This window comes from Nomascus leucogenys, chromosome 3 (genome assembly GCF_006542625.1).
Source record: "Nomascus leucogenys isolate Asia chromosome 3, Asia_NLE_v1, whole genome shotgun sequence".
Lineage (NCBI taxonomy): Eukaryota > Metazoa > Chordata > Mammalia > Primates > Hylobatidae > Nomascus > Nomascus leucogenys.
The window spans coordinates 20,903,652-20,927,234 of record NC_044383.1 but is presented as its reverse complement, the minus strand read 5'-3'; the positions used below and the strand labels follow the sequence as shown (position 1 = coordinate 20,927,234).

At 39.8% G+C, this 23,583-nt stretch overlaps 1 protein-coding gene across 5 annotated transcripts in view; it reads left to right on the top strand.

The window, feature by feature from the left end:
* Window positions 1-23,583, top strand: part of VTI1A (vesicle transport through interaction with t-SNAREs 1A) — a 463,936-nt gene that overhangs the window by 201,533 nt on the left and 238,820 nt on the right. The window lies entirely within an intron of this gene.

The following is a 23,583-nucleotide window of genomic DNA, read 5'->3' as shown; positions in this document are numbered from 1 at the left end:
TTTTATATGACTCGCAGTGCAGTAAGTTTGTTTACACCAGCATCACCACAAACACATGAGTAATGCATTGTGCTACGATGTTCGACAGCTACCATGTCACTAGGGATAGGAATTTTCAGCTCTATTATAATCTTTTGGGGCCACTGTCCTATACATAGTCCCTCATTGACCAAAACATTGTTATGCAATGCATGACTGTATGTCCTGTCAGTGAAGAATTTTCAAATTAAAAGTACTCTTACTATTTCCTGCAGTTTGACATACATTAAATACATGGAAGATATTTTCTCATGTTTCTGCTAAGCTTGACTTTCTAACCTGTGATTCATACTATTCTCATCTGTTTATATGACTAATTGCTTTGATAAGTTACATAAGTTATTTTTCACAGTCTTTATTTTATAAATTACTTCTTTGATTTGAAGAGGTTATTGTTTCTTCTCTTCCTATTGAACAATTATAAGTAATGCTGTGTGGCTTAACCAACATTTAAGGCCACCTAATCTGTTAAATCCAGCTACTGTTGGGATGATGTCCTTCTTGGCCCTACAAAGTCAGCAAGGGGAGCATTCCTGTCTTCAGCACTTCCTTCGTGCTTAAATGACCTATTAGATGGTTTTTACATGATATTTTAAATATGACAAAATAGTTTATAATATCTCAATGTCTTAATTGGTAGAAAAATATTGGTATCATCTCTCTTAGTGGAATAGCGCCTCTTTTTTTTTTTTTTTTTTTTTTTTGAGACGGAGTTTCGCTCTTGTTGCCCAGGCTGGAGTGCAGTGATGCGATCTCGGCTTACCACAACCTCCGCCTCCCAGGTTCAAGTGATTTTCCTGCCTCAGCCTCCTGAATAGCTGGAATTACAGGCATGCACCACCACGCCCAGCTAATTTTTGTATTTTTAGTAGAGACGGGGTTTCACCATGGTGGCCAGGATGGTCTCGATCTCTTGACCTTGTAATCTGCCTGCCTCAGCCTCCCAAAGTGCTGGGATTACAGGCGTGAGCCACTGTGCCTGGCCTGGAATAGCCCTTCTAGTAGTTGATGATCCCAGTCTTTTTTAGCTGAAACTGATGTCCACATTAAAATAACAATAATAGTAATAATAATTATTTTTTAGAACTGTGAGCATACACTTTTGGTGTGTCAAGGAGGAAATGAATCACTTTGAATACCAAGTTACCTTCTTACTTCTAAGGATAGTTCCTCCAGGAAAGAAAAGGTTGAAATAGAGAGATGGGAAAGTCCACTTCATCCAAGTCTGTTTTATCAAAGGAAAACTTTTAGCCAAAAGGCTACTATTTGGTATATTTCTGCAAACTTCCGCAGAACGTTAGCCTAAGCCAGAAATAGAAAGGAGCACAGTCCTCTATTGATCTCTTACCACTTAGAAATTGTCATGACTCCTAACAGGATGTTTAGAGTGGAGTGTGGTGGAATATTTGGAATTCTATAGTGATGGAGATTTCTTTCCTTCAGGTGAAAAAAAGAAAAAAAACAGGCAAACAAAAAACAACTCTTTGAATCAAAGACAATGTAAAGGGATGGAAGTATGGTTGCAGCAGTGCTTAGTTAGAACAATGTCTAAACTTTAGTGTAGACAAGCCCTGAGTGAAATCAAAGCCTCCCATTGCCATAACACCATGAAGATTTTCACAAGGGGACGCAGATAAATGGATGGTGAAAACAGACCAGAGCGGGACACTTCAGTCCTCAGAAATGAGTGTCCTTCACGTTGGCTGTCACCGACTGTCTCAGTGAGTATGCAGTTGCTGTGTGTCTCACAAAAAACAAAATGCACAAAATCCTGGAAAGGGAATTGAGAACTCTGAGGGCAGAACAAAGAGTTAGAGCCAGTTGCAGAGGCTCACACCTGTAATCCCAGCCCTTTGGGAGGCCGAGGCAGAAAGGTTGCTTGAGCCTAGGAGTTTGAGACTAGCCTGGGCAACATGACGAAACCCCATCCCTACAAAACATTTTTTTAAAAAAGGTAGCCAGACATGGTGGCATTCACTTGTGGTCCCAGCTACTCAGGAGGCTGAGGTGGGATGATCATTTGGGCCCATGAGTCAAGGCTGCAGTGAGCCATGTTCATGCCACTGCACTCTAGCCTGGGCAACAGAGTGAGACCATGTCTCAAAAAAAAAAGAAAGAAAGAAGGAAGGGAGGGAGGGAGGGAGGGAAAGGAAGGAGAAATATAGGCCCACTGGGCCCAGGAGGTAGACCATGATGTGTCTGTTGGGCCCTAAAAGGCTCACCTGGCTTTTCTTTCATCGAAGTAGTATTACTGGTGGAGGGTGTCCAGGTTCTTGGCATCTTGAACAAAGAATTGGACAAAACGCACAAACAAGGAAACATTTAGGCAACAAAAGCAGAGATTTATTGAAAATGAAAGTACACTCCACAGGTTGGGGGTGACCTGAGCATAAGGGCTCAAGAGCCACATTACAGAATTTTCTGGGGTTTAAATACCCTCTAGAGGTTTCCATTTGTTACTTGGTATACACCATCTGTAAATGAAGAGGATGAAGTCATGTTACGAAGTCATATTCAGTGTACACCCTATGTAAATGGAGAGGATATTTTCTGTCCTAGCTGAAGTGTTTCCATTTGATTTGGTTCTAGGAAGTCAGCGAGAATCAGCCTTATGTTCCCTGCCTCCAGACCCTATTCTCCTGCCTCACTAAGAGGGAATTTTTTTCATTTTGCTTTGCATTCCTGTTCTTTTATTTGATTGATGACATTCAAAGAGTCATATAACGTCTAGCTTCTTTCTTTGGCGTGTGTTCGTGCAAAGTATAGGCACAAATTGCACAACCAGAATGCCCATGACATCGGCCACCTATGTGCTGGGGAAGGCACAGTGCACAACAGTGGCCATGTCATCAGCTTAGGGATCAATCTGGCTTGGGTCTTGAATACTGGCCAACCTTGAGCAAATTACTTAACTTCTCTGAGCCTCAGATTCCTTGTCTTGAAATGGGATTAATAATAATCGACTTCATGTGGTGGTTGTGAAGATTAAATATGGTATCCATTAAGTGCTTAGTGCAGTGGCTAGTATAAAATGAAGCAGTCAATAAATGGTAGCCCAAAATAAAAACCTTTCCCTAGAGGGGAGCATTCATTGCAGTATTTTATACACAGCCCTTAAGCAATAAACTTTTGCTGGATATATACTCAATGTATGCAGTCATTTTTTCGTCCCCCAGGGTTTCAACCTATGTGCTTGTTTCCCCCACAAAAGAAGTCCCATCCCAACTTGTTAATACTCTTAGGTGGAAGTTTGGTAAAAGACTCAGTTTTAGTGGTTCCCTAATAAAGTCTATTCAGATATAATTAAAAATTCTTCCTACAATTATGCTAATAAGTTCAATATACAGCCTGGCTGATGAAGTCTAATAAATTCCCTATTGTACTTAGAAACAATGGTAGCTTTGTTTTATTCTGTATTTTAGAAACTCCCAATGTCATAGTGCTTGCTAAGAAAAGCAAACAATAATAAACTTTTTTGTTGTTAGGAGTCTTACTAAAAGAAGTCTCTAAGTGCATATTTGGTTATGTACTCTCCTTCTAAGGTCACACTAATACTTCAGTTTATAAAATGAAGAATTTTTTCGTGTGCTTCCCCTGACATTGACCAGCAGTTGCCATCTAATAAGCAAGATTATCAAAATTCACATTTACTTAGCCTTTTCTTTAATGTCATAAGGATGGCATAAATATTAGGAAACCTTATCTCCTTTACAGGACAATAATTTGAGCTCTGTTTAGATCGTTTACCACGCACACATCTCAAATTTAGAAATAATATTAAGATCACATCACCTTAAAACTCTGTCAGAATATACCCTACAGTCATCCATTCTTTTGTTTTTATTTATTTATTTATTTTATTTTTATTTTTATTTTTTGAGACAGAGTCTCACTCTGTCGCCTAGGCTGGAGTGTATTGGCGCAGTCTCGGCTCACTGCAAGCTCCGCCTCCCGGGTTCACGCCATTCTCCTGCCTCAGCCTCCCGAGTAGCTGGGACTACAGGCACCCGCCACCACGCCCAGCTAATTTTTTTGTATTTTTAGTAGAGATGGGGTTTCACCGTGGTCTCGATCTCCTGACCTGGTGATCCGCCTGCCTCTGCCTCCCAAAGTGCTGGGATTACAGGTGTGAGCCACCGCACCCGGCCCCGTTCTTTTTCTTATACTTTTCTCCATTTGTTACTAGTTCCCTTGTCCTGGGTTTTGTTAGTTTCCACCTCTCAAAATGTCACTGTCTAAAAATGCAAGTCTCTTGTACGTTAAAGTTTTTGTCTGCCTCATGATGTAGCATAAATTCTCCCACTTCCTCTGTAGATTGCTCTGGCTTACACGTGTGTGTGAATAAAACTTTATTTACAAAAACAGGCCACAGGCTGGATTTGGCTAAACTGCCCTAAATTGCCAACCCTTACAGTAAAACAGTGGTTCTCAAAACATAGGCTTAGGGAACCAGCATCAACAGCAGCATCTGGATACTTGATAGAAATGCAACTTCTTGTCCCCCCACCCCCCACACACACCCATACTGAATTAGAAATTGTGGATTCATAGCCCAGCAATCTGTGTTTTAACAATCTGGCCCTTTCATTTATCAATTGATTTATTCATTATCCACTTCCACAAAAAAGATTTGAAGTATCTTACTATAGATGATCAAGTAGGTATATCAAGAGCAGAAAAAATTAACCCAGAACAAAAGATAGAAACCAAGGAGTAAAGAGAAGGTGTGTGTATGTGTGGTGGGGTGGGGCAGGTGTGGCAGGGCTCCATGAAGACCTAGAGAAATGCTTTAACAATCAAGGATTAAACTCACCCAGGGCTTCCTAGGATTCAGACCAAACAAACATGTTGGATTGCATAGCTTGCCTCAGTTACTAGTACAAAATGAATTCTGCCTTGTACTGTAAAAAAAAAAAAAATGTTTTTTATTAGGAAGGGGAGGAAGTGTGATGGTGGTCTTTGAATAAGACGAGCTAAGAAACGTGATGAATCCTGTTCTTGAAATCAGCCTGACTACAACTGTATAGATGTATTCCTTGTTTCATAATTTAAGTAAATCTTATGAGTACCAAAGGCCCAGAGCTAAAAGGGTAAAGATCTGTCCCAGGGCCAGGTATTTTGGACTACAGAATGTTGAAGAATGAAGGCCAGTGGCCCATAAGAAGGAGTTTGACATGACTGACAGAAATTTTTTAAAGTGTGCCTATCTGTGCCCCATATCTAGGGAATTAGTCAGCCTACAATAAGGGCTACACAACAGTGTTTATTAAAAGCTTCCTAGATGATTCTGGTGCACACTAGCAAATGAGAATCTTTGCCAGAGTCTGTGACCTTCAAATTTCAATCCTCTCACTCAGGCCTTTAAAGCAAATACATGTAGAAAATCCGAGAATGAGAGCACTAGCTGGAAGCTGAAAAGTGGAGAACTCAAAAAATTACCGCTTGTCAAGTTTCTGTTGTCAATTGAGAAAAGGACCCAGTGCCGTAGATCCAGGATAGCAAGAGGGTCTTATCCCCTGTGCCAACCCTGACCAACTGGAGTTGACTGCCTGGGGTGTTTCGAGGAGAGGGTTTGTTGCAAGGTGTGTTCAGGGCACTGGGATTGATTGACGATACCTGCCAGCTGTTTGGTGTTTAGGAGCTGTGGCATGTATGGCATGTGTTTGTTGACCTTATTCTCAGGGTTAGATAAATGAATAGAAGAAATAACATTTTGTTGAAAAATTCAATGAACTGACTTATCTCTCTGAATTTTTCTTCCCAAACCTTTTTTTTTTTTTTTTTAAAGAGAGTCTTTCTCTGTCACCCAGGCTGGTCTAGAACCCTTGGGCTCAAGCAATCCTCTGGCCTCAGCCTTCTGAGTAACTGGGGATACAGGAGCATACCACACCCAGATAATGTTGTGTGTGTGTGCGTGTGTATGTGTGTGTGTGTGTGTATGTGTGTGTGTGAGAGAGAGAGAGAGAGGCAGGGTTTCCCTGCATTGCCCAGGCTCATCTCAAACTCCTGGGCTCAAGTGATCCTTGATCTGCCTCGGCCTCCCAAAGTGCTGGGATTATAGGCATGAGCCACCACACCCAGCCTACAAACTTTATTTCTCGAATTTTAAGCCACCTTTAATGTCAGTCTTCTCACTTTCTCCATTTTCCCTTCTCATGATTTCCTGCAGGATATTTCTTAAAACTTGATCATCCTTGATATGGTTTGGATCTTTGTCCTCACAAAATCTTACGTCCAAATTTTAATCCTCCGAGTTGGAGGTGGGCCATGGTGGGAGGTGACTGGATCATGGGGGTGGTTTCTCTTGGTTTAGTGCCATCCCCTCAATGCCGTTCTCATGATAGCGAGGGAGTTAGTTATCACGAGATCAGGTTGTTTAAAAGTGGGTAGCACCTTCACCTCACTCTCTTGGTCCTGCTCCTGCCCTGTAAGCCATGCCCGCCCACCCTTCACTTTCTGTCATGACTGAAAGCTCCCTGAGGCCTCCCCGGAAGAAGAAGCCATTATGCTTCCTGTTCAGCCTGCAGAACCATGAGACAGTTAAACCCCTTTTCTGTCTCAGGGGTTTACTTTATAGGAATGTGATAACAGACTAATACAGTCCTTTAGGTAAAAACTTTGTGTTTCTTTCAGCTCAAATATAGCAGCATGTATGTGTAAGGCCTGTTCTCTTCCTGTATCCATTGTCCTATATTTTTCAGGCTTAATAACTTTATTTTTTCCATTTATTCAGTATAGCTATACTTTCTTCTCCTATTTTAACCCAGGTATCTTCTTTCTTTCTGTGTACTCAGAAGAGTCAAGATATATAAAAATACTATATAAAACATCACATTTTAAATTTATGAATCAGTGTAAACATTTGTCCAGGCTTTGAGTTGGTGTACAAATTAGATTTTTTTTTAATATAAGAGGTATAAGAAGACAGTAACTTCTTCCAGATTAGTTCTAAATATTTTGTGTGAATCAAAAATTGCTCCTTGCCATCGCCCACCTCACACATACATAATATACAAAAATTAAATCAAAATGGATCAAAGACCCAAGTCTAAGAACTAAAACTATAAAACTCTTCGAAGAAAATATAGGGACAAATCTTCATGGTGTGAAGTTGGCAATGGATACTTAGGTATGACACCAAAAGCACAAGCAACAGAAGAAAAAGCAGATTAGACTTTATAAAAGTTAAAAACTTTTATATATCAAAGAACACTATATTGTGTGTGTGTGTGTGTGTGTGTGTGTATGTGTATGCCTTAAAACAGAACAGCAAAAAGATGTATAGTATTAGGATGCCTTGTCCTCCACATTGGAATTCATGTTTGTTTTCTTTTTAATTTGTTTTTGTTGTTGTTAATGCAAAGATCAAAGGCCTAGGAGTCGGTAGACTTAGGATCATGGTTGCAGCTCTGTGGGTAATGAGCAACATGATCTGGGTGATCTTAGAGATCTCCACCTCCCAACTTCCTGCATTCTAGTTTGCTCATTTGCTCAATTACTTTATTTATTATTTTTCCAAGAGATAGGGTCTCACTCTGTCACCCAGGCTGGAGTGCAGTGGTGCAGTCATAGCTCACTGCAGCCTCAATCTCCTGACCTCAAGTGATCCTCCCGCCTTAGCCTCCCAAGAAGCTGATAACACAGGCATGCCCCACCACGCCCGGCTAATTTTTACTTTTTGAAGAGATGGTGATCTCACTATGTTGCCCAGGATGGTCTCAAACTCCTGGCCTCAAGTGATCCTCCCAGCTCAGCCTCCCAAAGCACCGGTATTACAAGCATGAGCCACCACGCCCAGCTCATTTGCGCCATTACTTTTACAGTCCACATTCGTTCTAAAAATCTTTGATTCTATTGTTATAAATTTATAAAGGACTTGACCATATTTTTAAGTTGAGTGGTTCCTGTGAACAAAAATTTCCTGAGCACCTGCATATGTCCTGTACTGCCTCTTAAAATGTGGCGTATACTGAGAGGAATGAGACATGGTCTCATCTTTAAAGTCATTTACAGTCTATTAGAGAAGAATATATAAGCAAAGAGTCACAAACATCTATTCCTACGGCAGCCAAGCAGGGAACAGAAATGAGTGAAACAGGCCAGTAGGGAGGTGGCAAACTGGATAGTACCTGGCTGTTCTAAAGAGAGAAGCTGTAACTCAGTTCCAGCCTGTGTTTACCAAGTGGGAATGGGGACTCACTGTTGCCAGATATTCCAAATTTCAAAAGAAACTAGAAGTTTATCATTTTATATGAAACCTGCTGTTTAAAAAAATGTTTGCTGTGATTGCCCACTGGTTCAAAAATGCTTAAAATAGTCTTTCATAAAAGCAAAAGATGTTTGCTAGTCACATAAGTCCTGTGGTCCACCCAATAGTGACTTCTCAGACATATAATTAAAATGCTATACATTTAGTGATAGCAATGTGTGCAGAGTTCACAAAGAGTACAAATAGTGATTAACTCGGCTCAGAATGATTTCTAAAAAGCCTTTTCTAATTACTTTCTAATCACTTCTCAATTCTTTAAGCACTTTTTGTTTTTTTAGAATGAGTAATTCATTTACCCTGGAGAGCTGATGACGCTGAACACGTCTCCCTTGTCTGTTAAGTAAATAACGTGTTTGGTAAATTCCACAAGTGAGCCTTTGGAATGTGTTTTGACAGTTTTGCCCATTCAGGTTTTCTGCTGCTTCATCTCCTGGCTTTTTACAGGCTTTACTGAATTGTGAAAAAGGGATGTCCTTCCTGCTGCTCAAGTCTCATTTTATAGAATAGAATGGATTCATTCTCATTTTTGAATGGAGCTGTAATTAACATGGTTCCTTTTGTTTAACAACCTCAATTTACATAGTACCTGCTTATTCCAGAGCATCATTACTGGTAGCACAGCTTCATTGACTGATGTCTGAGGGCTCTGGGAATAGTGTTTGTTAATTATCTGCAGCAAACCAGGTAACTAAGGGGAGGTTCTGCTACTATGACTTTGATGAAAGTAGCACTGATAATTTTTGTAATTGCTTAATGATAGATTTGATCATCTTAAAGCAAAATAGAATACATACTCAGCTACTGAGAAGGTAGTGTTAAAACACAATTGCTTAAACACAAACATACACACACTCAGACACACACACACACACACGCACTTGCGCGCACGTAGGCCCTCCCTGGTCTTTTGCTGTATTTCTTTAAGAATGTGTTAAGTTTACCTTCAGTTGAGATGAATGTATAATTTTTTAAAATAATGTCATCATCAAAGTACCTGTAAATATTTTATGGTACACAGTAAATGCTAATGTCCTCAGAGGCCAAGCAGGCTACTGCATGAAGCAGTCTAATGTTGGGGACTTAGGCAAAATGGAAACAATATGATCTGCCTAAAAGCATTTAAATTTCTATTGTTTTGGGCTTTTTAAAACGTTATTCTGGTGGGAGGATGGGAATACATCTATGGGCCTAATTTGGCCCTGTGCTCTAGTTTTCTTACATGCTCTCTGGAGTAACTGAATTCTAATTTGTTGTTGTTGTTGTTTTTGAGACAGAGTCTCACTCTGTCACCCAGGCTGGAGTGTGGTGGCATGATCTCGGCACACTGCAACCTGTGCCTCCCGGGTTCAAGCGATTCTCCTGCCTCAGCCTCCTGAGTAGCTAGAACTACAGGCGCATGCCACCATGCCCAGCTAATTTTTGTGTTTCTAGTAGAGAGGGGTTTCACCCTGTTGGCCAGGATGATCTCGATCTCTTGACCTCGTGATCTCCCACCTCAGCCTCCCAAAGTGCTGGGATTATAGGCGTGAGCCACTGTGCCCGGCCCAAGTTCTAATATTTTAAAGTGAAGGGACGCTACAGATCATCTAGTCAAAGACTCTTATTTTACATTTAAGGAAACTGAGGCCCAGAGAAAGGGAATGTTTTACCTAAATTAAACCCCAAGTGAATACTTCTTGATTTCTTTGAGTTTGTCTTAAAGACAAAGGAATTTGGAGATCATTTTAGAGATGGTTGTATTTCTGCATTCTCCAATACATTGACCACTAACCACATGTAGGTACTGAGCACTTGAAATGTGGATAGTGCTACTGAGGAACTAAAGTCTTATTTTATTTTATTAATTGAAATTTAAATAGCCCCATGTGGCTAGTGGGTACTATGTTATATTGGAGAAAGAAACTCAGAAATTAAGGTTTTTATCCCTAATTTGTTACAGCCTACCTTAATAAATATGCTACTTTACATATAACTCAAGAGCCAGTCAACAGTATACTTCTGTTTACCTCCTCTTCATCTTTTGTGCTAGTTTTCATACATTTTGCTTCTGCGTATGTTATCACTATTTTTATTTTAAACGGTTAATTACTTTGAAAGAATATAAGAGAAGAAATAATGCTTTTATTTTTATTTACTTATTCATTTATTTTTGAGACAGGGTCTCAGTCTGTCACCCAGTCCGGAGTGCAGTGGCATGATCTTGCCTCACTGCAACCTCCGCCTCCTGGGTTCAAGTGATTCTCCCACCTCAGCCTCCCAAGTAGCTGGGACTACAGGCATGTGCCACCATACACGGCTAAGTTTTTGTACTTTTTGCTAGAGATGGGGTTTCACCAAGTTGGCCAGGTTGGTCTCGAACTTCTGACCTCAAGTGATTTGACCTCCTCGGCCTCCTAAAGTGTTGAGATTATAGGCACATACCATCACCTGGCTAATTTTTGTATTTTTAGTAGATGGGGTTTTGCCATGTTGGCCAGGCTAATCTAGAACTCCTGGCCTCAAGTGATTCACCCACCTCAACCTCCCAAAGTGCTGAAGATTACAGGCATGAGCCACGCACCTGGCCTGCTTTTATATTTATCCACAGATTTACCATTTCTGGTGTTCATCATCCTTTCTTGTACATCCAGGTTTCCATCTCGTGTCATTTGCCTTCAGCCTGAATTATTTCCCTTAACATTACCTGCAGCTTACTTCTGCTGGGTAATATTTTTTGGTTATCAAAGAATATCTTTATTTCATCTTAATTTTTGAAGGCTATTATTGCTGGACATGGAATAATATAATGACCTTTTATTTTTTCTTTTAGCACCTTGGGAAGTTGTTCCATTGTGTGTTTGTATTGTTTCTGATGAAAATTCAGGCTTCATTCTTATTACTGTTCTCCTGAATGTGTCTTTTTTTTCTGCTGTTAAGTTTTTTTGTTTTTTTTTTTTCTCGAGAGGAAGTCTAGCTCTGTCACCCAGGCTGGAGTGCAGTGGCACAATCTCAACTCACTGCAACCACTGCCTCGCAGGTTCAAGTAATTCTCCTGCCTCAGTCTCCCGAGTAGAGTAGCTGGGACTACAGGCACCCACCACCACGCCCAGCTAATTTTTGTATTTTTAGTAGATACAGGGTTTCGCCATGTAGACCAGGCTGGTCTTGAACTCCTGACCTCAGGTGATCCACCTGCCTTGGCCTTCCAAACTGCTGGGATTACAGGCATGAGCCACTGCACCTAGCCAAGATTTTAAATTTATCTTTAGTTTTCAGAAATTGGACTGTGACATGACTAGGTGTGGTTTTTATTTATTTCTCATGCTCAGAGGTTGTTAAACTTCTTTGATCTGTGGATTGGCTTTTTAAAAAAATACAGATTGGAAAAGTTTGACTGTTAGTTCTTCAGATATTTATTCATACCATTTTTTGTCTCTAATAATCTCTTTTTCTGGGAGTCTAATAACATGTATGTAAGACCACTTGTTATAACCTCACAAGTTACTGATGCTGTGTTCATTTTTTTAACTCTTTTTCCTCCTTCATTTGGATAATTTCTATTAACTGTTCGTGTTCAGTGATCCTTTATTCTGCAGCGAAGGATATTCTATGTGGTACACCTAGTGAATTAATTTCAAATGTTATATTTTTATTCTAGAATTTTATTTTGTTTCTTTTTAGAGTTTGCATTTGTTTCTTGATAAACTCATATTTTCACCAATTATGTTTACCTTTTCCTATAAATTCTTTAACACAATTATAATAGTTCTAAAATCTTTATCTGCTAACTGTAGTGACTAGAATCTATTGGTATACTCATATAAACTGTATTTTCTCTAGATTATTCTTTTTTCCTGTTTTTTTTTGCATGTCACAATTTTATAGTATTCCACACACTGTATAAAAAACAAGGGAATCTGAAATATAACATCCTGGGGTTTTTTTTTTTTTCTGAAAACATTTTACTCTATCTTGTATTTAGATAATAGAAGGAGCCGATTCTCCCAAAAGTTGAGTTGGTGCTGAGCTGAAGCTGTAATAAGATTGGATTCATCCGTGATTAGTGCACTCTCAACCTGTGTTTATGCTGCTTCTTACAAACAAACAAACAAACAAAACATATTGTCAATGTTTGAGCTGGGAGTTGGTTGATCTGCAGTTTCAGATATTTTTTGGTTCACCTTTAGACTCAACTCTGACGGCATCTTAAAATATAAGTACACAAGAATGTGTGGGAATATGTGATTTCTCTTTACTGACCAGCTCCTTCTGTATTCCCTCTTATTTGGCAAATTTGAAGATTTGGGGAGAAATATCAGACCAAGCAATTTGTTTTTGTGTTTAGAGTTCACCTAGATTCCATTCTGTTTTGTAAGCCTACATCATCATTTAATGTTTGACTGATTTCTCTCATCCCTATAAATTCTATCTATGACAGCCTCATTCTCAGAGCAGGCACTTGCCCTATATGAAAGTTGGTATCAAAGTTGCCACAACTGTTTGCTCATACACAAAGTACTTGTTTCTCTCTAGAATTCATCAGAGCTTCTTTGCATCTACTTACTTCCTCCAGAAAAATTTAGTAATTATTTTGTCTGGGTTTTTCTTGTTTCCATGGGAATGGTCATTTGCATCTTTCTGTGGCATCTTTCTACATCCTAACTGGAAGCAGAAGTTCCTCACATGTCTTAGGTTGTCAAATAATGAAAGATGTTGAAAGAACTCTCTTTTCCATTGTCGTATTTTTCCAGATACCAGAAATTCAAAAGGCTCTTCATGCCTGAGTAACATCAATACAGAGGATAACCTAGCTATTCAGGGCATGATAGCTGAGTCAGTGCCCAGGAAGCTATGCTACGTGCCAAAGAGTGACTGACCCAACCACTCCATGATCAGATCCCTTCTGAGAAAGCTGTATGTGAATCCCTCCGCTTCCTAAAGCAGCACGTTTTCTACCTTTATTAGACTCCGTGGCCAGAAGTTCCAAAGTCATGTCCAAAATTCAGTGCTCCAAATTGTTAGGAAATATTACTTCAAGGTTTTTCATCTGGTTGGTGTTCTGCAATACACATATGAAAACACATGCTTCAGGATAACTCTTTTGCAGAACTCCTGCACTTCACAAAAGTCCCTATATGCAAACAGTAGTTGTGTAACTGTGAATGCCTTTTATCTGCTACTAAAATTGCTGGTGAAGTTTTCAAGTACCAGAAGATACCCTTACCTTCTCTTAGTTCTTTAAAGACCCAACTTGCTGTTTTCACTTTTTAAAATAATTCATTGGAAACCACATTCTTAACAAAGTTTATGAAAAGAAAAATAAATATAGGTGTGCTGAGGAGTAATCACTGTCTTCTGGAGAGTGTCCTGCATATTCCAGATGACTAATTTTTAAAAATGTTTTGAATGTATCAAATGGGACATTTCCTGGTGAATTAGATTTGAGGCTCCTTCCCTTTCAGCCAGTTTATAACATGATGTGAGCTTCAGTCAGTCCTAACTTCTTATAGAGAATATTTTAATCTGCTCACCCAAAATACAGGTCTTATAAGTTCTTTTTAAAAAAAGAGTTCATGTTAGTCTTATGTTAGACTTATACTGTTGTTCAGATGGTATTATTATTTTATGAGTGGAGAGACATGATGCTTTCAGTGATATAAGCTCTTCAAACTAAGTCTTATTTTCATGATGTCAGGCCAGTCCTTCAGGAAGTATCTTGCTAGATTTGAAGTTACCTGATTCTTTCTCAGTTTCTTTATGGGGCAAGAAAGTATTCAATGGCTATTGTGTATATCTTCCAAAAGATTGAAAAGTAAAGGAAATGTTAGCCAAAAACCCTTTTGCACGTGTGTTTCTCTATAAAAAGGGGCTATGGATCAAGGATATGATTGATTCTGGGTAACTGTAAAAAAAAAAATTCATTTTATGTGTTTGAGAGCTCTATTCCCAGGATGATTCCCAGGACCACTGTGGAAAGGACAGAAGTACAGGAAGGAGCTTTTCCTTCCAGAAATTCATTTATCATGCTCATACTGACATAGAGAATTCCAGCATACACCATCAGTTTTCATTGCCTTGTTATGCTTCCTATTGTTTCTTAATCTCAAGAAGACCCTCGCAGTCAACAAGTACAATATTTGTAAAATGTATGATTTCTCAAATTATTTCAAGAGCAGCAGTATGGCTGTTCCATTCTTAAGGCACTATGGAAGTTAAAGAACTGAAAATTTAAGTATCACATCTGCCATTGGCTTAGGCCTCTGAGCTTGTGTTCTTTCTATTACGGTGGTTTTGGTGAATGCTTACATATTCAGTTAAATTATTCAAGAAAAATAAACCTAACAATGTTTCTAATTATTTAATGAAATAATCGCTAAACCAAAGATAGTCTGTATTAAAAATAATCCCCTCTAATTTGTTGTCTTGTTTTGTTTTGGTTCGACTAGAAGATTGGGCCCCACAGTGGGGGAAAAAAAAGCCCACATAACTTTCTTTACGTGAATTTTTTTCATTCCGTAATAGTAATCATTGTGATATATTTGGCCTGAAATTTTGTTTATTAGAGCATTAAAATGGAAGATAGCAAGTAAGAAATGAAAAAAGAATTGTGTTTCCAACAGTGCATGGCATTTGGGTGTTACGACCGGGATGCATACGCTCTTGCCAATATCTCTTCTCTTGCTAGATTGAGTTAGTACTTGGGATGCTGAGCTATGTCTAGGGAGGCAAGGAGACTGTGGGAGTGGTTTATAACTCCTGAAAAAAAACCCAAATCTTACTTCCTGTTTGTTGATTCCTTCAGTAGCAGACTGTAGGTCCACTCAGAGTAGAGTTTTTCCCTCGGCGAACCTGATAGAATGATGAATCTATTACCTGCTTTCTGATGTTGACTTCTCCAGGGCTACACTGGATGGGCTTTAAGAGTAAGAATAGCGGGGTGGAGCCAAGATGGCCGAATAGGAACAGCTCCGGTCTACAGCTCCCAGCGTGAGCGACGTGGAAGACGGGTGATTTCTGCCTTTCCATCTGAGGTAGTGGTCATCTCACTAGGGAGTGCCAAACAGTGGGTGCAGGACAGTCGGTGCAGCGCACCCTGCGAGAGCCGAAGCAGGGTGAGGCATTGCCTCACTTGGGAAGCGCAAGGGGTCAGGGAGTTCCCTTTCCTAGTCAAAGAAAGGGGTGACAGATGGCACCTGGAAAATCAGGTCACTCCCACCCTAATACTGCGCTTTTCCAACAGGCTTGGAAAATGGCACACCAGGAGATTGTGTCCCACACCTGGCTTGGAGGGTCCTACGCCCACGGAGTCTCACTGATTGCTACCACAGCAATCTGAGATTAAACTGCAAGGCGGCAGGGAGGCTGGGGCAGGAGTGCCCGCTGTTGCCCAGGCTTGCTTAGGTAAACAAAGCAGCCAGGAAGCTCGAACTGGGTGGAGCCCACCACAGCTCAAGGAGGCCTGCCTGCCTCTGTAGGCTCCACCTCTGGGGGCAGGGCACAGACAAACAAAAAGTCAGCAGTAACCTCTGCAGACTTAAATGTCCCTGTCTGACTGACAGCTTTGAAGAGAGTAGTGGTTCTCCCAGCATGCAGCTGGAGATCTGAGAACGGGCAGACTGCCTCCTAAAGTGGGTTCCTGACCCCCGAGCAGCCTAACTGGGAGGCACCCCCTAGTAGGGACAGACTGACACCTCACTCAGCCGGGTACTCCTCTGAGACAAAACTTCCAGAGGAATGATCAGACAGCTGAATTTGCAGTTCACAAAAATCCGCTGTTCTGCAGCCACCGCGGCTGACACCCAGCCAAACAGGGTCTGGAGTGGACCTCTAGCAAACTCCAACAGACCTGCAGCTGAGGGTCCTGTCTGTTAGAAGGAAAACTAACAAACAGAAAGGACACCCACACCAAAAACCCATCTGTACATCACCATCATCAAAGACCAAAAGTAGAAAAAACTACAAATATGGGGAGAAAACAGAGCAGAAAAACGAAACTCTAAAAAGCAGAGCACCCCCTCCTCCTCCAAAGGAACACAGTTCCTCACCAGCAACGGAACAAAGCTGGATGGAGAATGACTTTGACGACTTGAGAGAAGAAGGCTTCAGACAATCAAACTACTCCGAGCTACAGGAGGAAATTCAAACCAATGGCAAAGAAGTTGAAAACTTTGAAAAAAAATTAGACGAATGTATAACTAAAATAACCAATGCAGAGAAGTGCTTGAAGGAGCTGATGGAGCTGAAAGCAAAGTTTTGAAAACTACGTGAAGAATGCAGAAGCCTCAGTAGCCGTTGCGATCAACTGGAGGAAAGGATATCAGTGATGGAAGATGAAATGAATGAAATGAAGCGAGAAGGGAAGTTTAGAGAAAAAAGAATAAAAAGAAACAAACAAAGCCTCCAAGAAATATGGGACTGTGTGAAAAGACCAAACCTACGTCTGATTGGTGTACCTGAAAGTGACAGGGAGAATGGATCCAAGTTGGAAAACACTCTGCAAAATATTATCCAAGAGAACTTCCCCAATCTAGCAAGGCAGGCCAACATTCAGATTCAGGAAATACAGAGAACACCACAAAGATACTCCTCGAGAAGAGCGACTCCAAGACACATAATTGTCGATTCACCAAAGTTGAAACGAAGGAAAAAATGTTCAGGGCAGCCAGAGAGAAAGGTCGGGTTACCCACAAAGGGAAGCCCATCAGACTAACAGCTGATCTCTCAGCAGAAACTCTACAAGCCAGAAGAGAGTAGGGGCCAATACTCAACATTCTTAAAGAAAAGAATTTTCAACCCAGAATTTCATATCCAGCCAAACTAAGCTTCATAAGTGAAGGAGAAATAAAATACTTTACAGACAAGCAAATGCTGAGAGATTTTGTCACCACCAGGCCTGCCCAGCAGTCTGGTGCCCTAAAAGAGCTCCTGAAGGAAGCACTAAACATGGAAAGGAACAACCGGTACCAGCCACTGCAAAAACATGCCTAATTGTAAAGACCATCGAGGCTAGAAAGAAACTGCATCAACTAACGAGCAAAATAACCAGGTAACATCATAATGACAGGATGAAATTCACACATAACAGTATTAACTTTAAATGTAAATGGACTAAATGCTCCAATTAAAAGACACAGACTGGCAAATTGGATAAGGAGTCAAGACCCATCAGTGTGCTGTATTCAGGAAACCCATCTCATGTGCAGAGACACACATAGGCTCAAAATAAAGGGATGGAGGAAGATCTACCAAGCAAATGGAAAACAAAAAAAGGCAGGGGTTGCAATCCTAGTCTCTGATAAAATAGACTTTAAACCAACAAAGATCAAAAGAGACAAAGAAGGCCATTACATAATGGTAAAGGGATCAATTCAACAAGAAGAACTAACTATCCTAAATATATATGCACCCAATACAGGAGCACCCAGATTCATAAAGCAAGTCCTGAGTGACCTACAAAGAGACTTAGACTCCCACACAATAATAATGGGAGATTTTAACACCCCACTGTCAACATTAGACAGATCAACAAGACAGAAAGTTAACAAGGATACCCAGGAATTGAACTCAGCTCTGCACCAAGCGGACCTAATAGACATCTACAGAACTCTCCACCCCAAATCAACAGAATATACATTTTTTTCAGCACCACACCACACCTATTCCAAAATTGACCACATAGTTGGAAGTAAAGCTCTCCTCAGCAAATGCAAAAGAACAGAAATTATAACAAACTGTCTCTCAGACCACAGTGCAATCAAACTAGAACTCAGGATTAAGAAACTCACTCAAAACCGCTCAACTACATGGAAACTGAACAACCTGCTCCTGAATGACTACTGGGTACATAACAAAATCAAGGCAGAAATAAAGATGTTCTTTGAAACCAACGGGAACAAAGACACAACATACCAGAATCTCTGGGACACATTCAAAGCATTGTGTAGAGGGAAATTTATAGCACTAAATGCCCACAAGAGAAAGCAGGAAAGATCCAAAATTGACACCCTAACATCACAATTAAAAGAACTAGAAAAGAAGAGCAAACACATTCAAAAGCTAGCAAAAGGCAAGAAATAACTAAAATCAGAGCAGAACTGAAGGAAATAGAGACACAAAAAAACCCTTCAAAAAACCAATGAATCCAGAAGCTGGTTTTTTTAAAAGATCAACAAAATTGATAGACCACTAGCAAGACTAATAAAGAAGAAAAGAGAGAAGAATCAAATAGACGCAATAAAAAATGATAAAGGGGATGTCACCACCGATCCCACAGAAATACAATCTACCATCAGAGAACACTACCAACACCTCTATGCAAATAAACTAGAAAATCTAGAAGAAATGGATAAATTCCTCAACAAATACACCCTCCCAAGACTAAACCAGGAAGAAGTTGAATCTCTCAATAGACCAATAACAGGCTCTGAAATTGTGGCAATAATCAATAGCTTACCAACAAAAAAGAGTCCGGGACCTGATGGATTCACAGCCGAATTCTACCAGAGGTACAAGGAGGAACTGGTACCATTCCTTCTGAAACTATTCCAATCAATAGAAAAAGAGAGAATCCTCCCTAACACATTTTATGAGGCCAGCATCATCCTGATACCAAAGCCTGGCAGAGACACAACCAAAAAAGAGAATTTCAGACCAATATCCTTGATGAACATTGATGCAAAAATCCTCAATAAAATACTGGCAAACCGAATCCAGCAGCACATCAAAAAGCTTATCCACCATGATCAAGTGGGCTTCATCCCTGGGATGCAAGGCTGGTTCAACCTACGCAAATCAATAAATGTAATCCAGCATATAAACAGAACCAAAGACAAAAACCACATGATTATCTCAATAGATGCAGAAAAGGCCTTTGACAAAATTCAATAACCCTTCATGCTAAAAACTCTCAATAAATTAGGTATTGATGGGACATATCTCAAAATAATAAGAGCTATCTATGACAGACCCACAGCCAATATCATACTGAATGGGCAAAAACTGGAAGCATTCCCTTTGAAAACTGGCACAAGACAGGGATGCCCTCTCTCACCACTCCTATTCAACATAGTGCTGGAAGTTCTGGCCAGAGCAATCAGGCAGGAGAAGGAAATAAAAGGGCATTCAATTAGGAAAAGAGGAAGTCAAATTGTCCCTATTTGCAGATGACATGATTGTACATCTAGAAAACCCCATTGTCTCAGCCCAAAATCTCCTTAAGCTGATAAGCAACTTCAACAAAGTCTCAGGATACAAAATCAATGTACAAAAATCACAAGCATTCTTGTACACCAATCACAGACAAACAGAGAGCCAAATCATGAGTGAACTCCCATTCACAATTGCTTCAAAGAGAATAAAATACCTAGGAATCCAACTTACAAGGGATGTGAAGGACCTCTTCAAGGAGAACTACAAACCACTGCTCAATGAAATCAAAGAGGATACAAACAAATGGAAGAACATTCCATGCTCATGGGTTGGAAGAATCAAGATCGTGAAAATGGCCATACTGCCCAAGGTAATTTATAGATTCAATGCCATCCCCATCAAGCTACCGATGACTTTCTTCACAGAATTGGAAAAAACTACTTTAAAGTTCATATGGAACCAAAAAAGAGCCCGCATCGCCAAGTCAATCCTAAACCAAAAGAACAAAGCTGGAGGCATCACGCTACCTGACTTCAAACTATACTACAAGGCTACAGTAACCAAAACAGCATGGTACTGGTACCAAAATAGAGACATAGATCAATGGAACAGAACAGAGCCCTCAGAAATAATGCCGCATATCTACAACTATCTGATCTTTGACAAACCTGACAAAAACAAGCAATGGGAAAAGGATTCCCTATTTAATAAATGGTGCTGGGAAAACTGGCTAGCCATATGTAGAAAGCTGAAACTGGATCCCTTCCTTTCACCTTATACAAAAATTAATTCAAGATGGATTAAAGACTTAAATGTTAGACCTAAAACCATAAAAACCCTAGAAGAAAACCTAGGCAACACTATTCAGGACATAGGCATGGGCAAGGACTTCATGTCTAAAACACCAAAAGCAATGGCAACAAAAGCCAAAATTGACAAATGGGATCAATTAAACTAAAGACCTTCTGCACAGCAAAAGAAACTACCATCAGAGTAAGCAGGCAACCTACAAAATGGGAGAAAATTTTCACAACCTACTCATCTGACAAAGGGCTAATATCCAGAATCTACAATGAACTCAAACAAATTTACAAGAAAAAAATCAAACCCCATCAAAAAGTGGACGAAGGACATGAAGAGACACTTCTCAAAAGAAGACATTTATGCAGCCAAAAAACACATGAAAAAATGCTCATCATCACTGGCCATCAGAGAAATGCAAATCAAAACCACAATGAGATGCCATCTCACACCAGTTAGAATGGCGATCATTAAAAGTCAGGAAACAACAGGTGCTAGAGAGGATGTGGAGAAATAGGAACACTTTTACACTGTTTGTGGGACTGTAAACTAGTTCAACCATTGTGGAAGTCGGTGTGGCGATTCCTCAGGGATCTAGAACTAGAAATACCATTTGACCCAGCCATCCCATTACTGGGTATATACCCAAAGGACTATAAATCATACTGCTATAAAGACACATGCACACGTATGTTTATTGCGGCACTATTCACAATAGCAAAGAGTTAGAATCAACCCAAATGTCCAACAACGATAGACTGGATTAAGAAAATGTGGCACATATACACCATGGAATACTCTGCAGCCATAAAAAATGATGAGTTCATGTCCTTTGTAGGGACATGGATGAAACTGGAAACCATCATTCTCAGTAAACTATGGCAAGGACAAAAAACCAAACACCGCATGTTCTCGCTTATAGGTGGGAATTGAACAATGAGAACACATGGACACAGGAAGGGGAACATCACACCCCGGGGACTGTTGTGGGGTGGGGGGAGAGGGGAGGGACAGCATTAGGAGATATACCTAATGCTAAATGACGAGTTAATGGGTGCAGCAAACCAACATGGCACATGGATACATATGTAACAAACCTGCACATTGTGCACATGTACCCTAAAACTTAAAGTATAATAATAAAAAAAAAGAGCAAGAATAGGTCACAAATCTTACGCATACTTTATTTAATTCTTTTATTTCTTCATTCTTTCCACAGATACTTACTGGGGATATGATACTGGCCACAGACACAGTAGTAATAACCTATTTCCTCTTCATTACATGTTATAATACCATCAATCTGAACAGGAGAAAATATGATATAAATAGTATTTTGCTGAAATAATTGCAGTGTTCATGGTGCTCATATATATTAAAGGTTTTAAGTGAAAAAATGAATTATAATTGCTGTATTATGTTGATAAAAGAAATCCAATGGAATAGTAATAGCAGTAGGACAAAATTGAATATTGTCGTGCAAGGGAAGAAAAAAATTCAACTTCAGTTGTTTCCTCCTTCTCCATTATTGATATCATCTTCCACTGCTGTGATGCTTCCGCTGTGAGCCACATATCTTACCCAATTTTACCTTAAGGATAAATTGTATGGGGTTAATAATAAAGAGCTGGAATAAATCTAAGTGGAGCTACTATACTGGGAAGGAATGTTAAAAATTTGTATGCTGTCAAAAATATATTTATGATAGTGTATGTAACTGTTTTCTATGAGTTGGATTTTCTGTCATGAATGGAATATGCAGTGCTTTTTCTGATGTGCTTTGAAACACAAATTTTTCTGTTAACACTTGTCTGTAACTCTTCTGTAACACTTCTTTAACTGCTTGTTCCTCACTGCTGGCATGGAAGCTCCATGAGTGCAAACACTTGATGTCGTTTCCTGGCCATATCCCTGGCACCTGTACCTGGCACACAGTGGGGATTCAATGATTCTTTGTTGAATGCTCTGAATCTTACATACTATATCATGACATGCCTTTATATGGTACCCTATAGCTTCCACAACATTTTTACTTAGCCTACCTCATTGGTTCATAACATCAACTTGGTGAGAAAGGCAGGACAGATATTTTATCCTGTGAATAAAATTGCAGCTCAAGTGGGCTACAATAGGACTAAGATAGGAGAGTGGCAAAATCATAATAGCCCACTGATATTCTTATATCAGTCAATTATCATTCAATAAATGCTTATTATTGTTGTAGGCTGGTCACTGTGCTAAATATTGTAGCTAAATTACCTTATTGAACTCTTTCAGTGATCTCATGATATAGTACTATTATTATTATTATTCCCATTTATGGATAAACTGAGGCACAATGAAGTTAGCCACACAGCTAGTAAGGGCCAGCACTGGGATTTTGGGTCAGGCAGTGTGAGTTCACAGCCAAAGCTCTCAATGTGCCCTAACTGCTGCTCTACATTTTTAGGATGTCCTTTAAAAAAAAGTCTAGCAGTGTACATATATGAGCCAAATAACTACCGTGGCGACTTCTTACTGACGTCATTAAATTACTTGTTATTATTATAATAGATGCTTGTTTGAATGCTTCTGTATGTTTATAAGCCAGAGATGATTGTTGTTATAGGTATGAGTAAAGAGACAATGCAAGAGGGAAAAGGAGAGAGAGATGTAGAACAAGGTAGTCAGATAGGTTGCCAAGATTATAAGAGAGGCATCCTTCTAGTATGGAGTAAGGCACCTCCCAGGTAATGGGGAATGAGTCTGAAAATGATTTATTCAAAGCAGCTGGTTATTTATGAGGTCAAGCCATACCTACTGTCTTCTAAAAGGGTCTACGGTTGGAGAAGAGACTGCCTAGTGTCAACCAAATAAGATGATCATGGCAAAAGAAAACCTCATTAGAACTCAGCAGTGTGGCTTTTTAAAGAATGTTCTAAATTGCCTGTAACAGTATAAGGGTTTCAAAGTTCTGGGGTGAAAACACTGTCTCCAGCATGAGCTGTCTTCAACTACTTGAGAAGCAATGCACCTCACCTTGAGTTGACTCAAGTACCTACAGCTGCTGATAACACATTAAATGAGCCCTTGCCTTGAAGAGAGCAAAAGCCTAGAGATAGTTCACTACCAATAAGCTACAGTAGGTGAACATATGAGGATTACTTATGCAGGGTGAATACACTAAAATTAAAATTATTCTAAATGGAGTCTGACATACATATGCAAAATGAAAGGGGAAAGGGAGAGCAGAATCGTTAACATTACTTATAACCTGTAAAAACCAACAGCTAAATTCCATGATGACAAAATAGACTAATGGACCTCAGATCTCCTCCACCTTTGCTGATATTTGCTGGAGGGAGTGG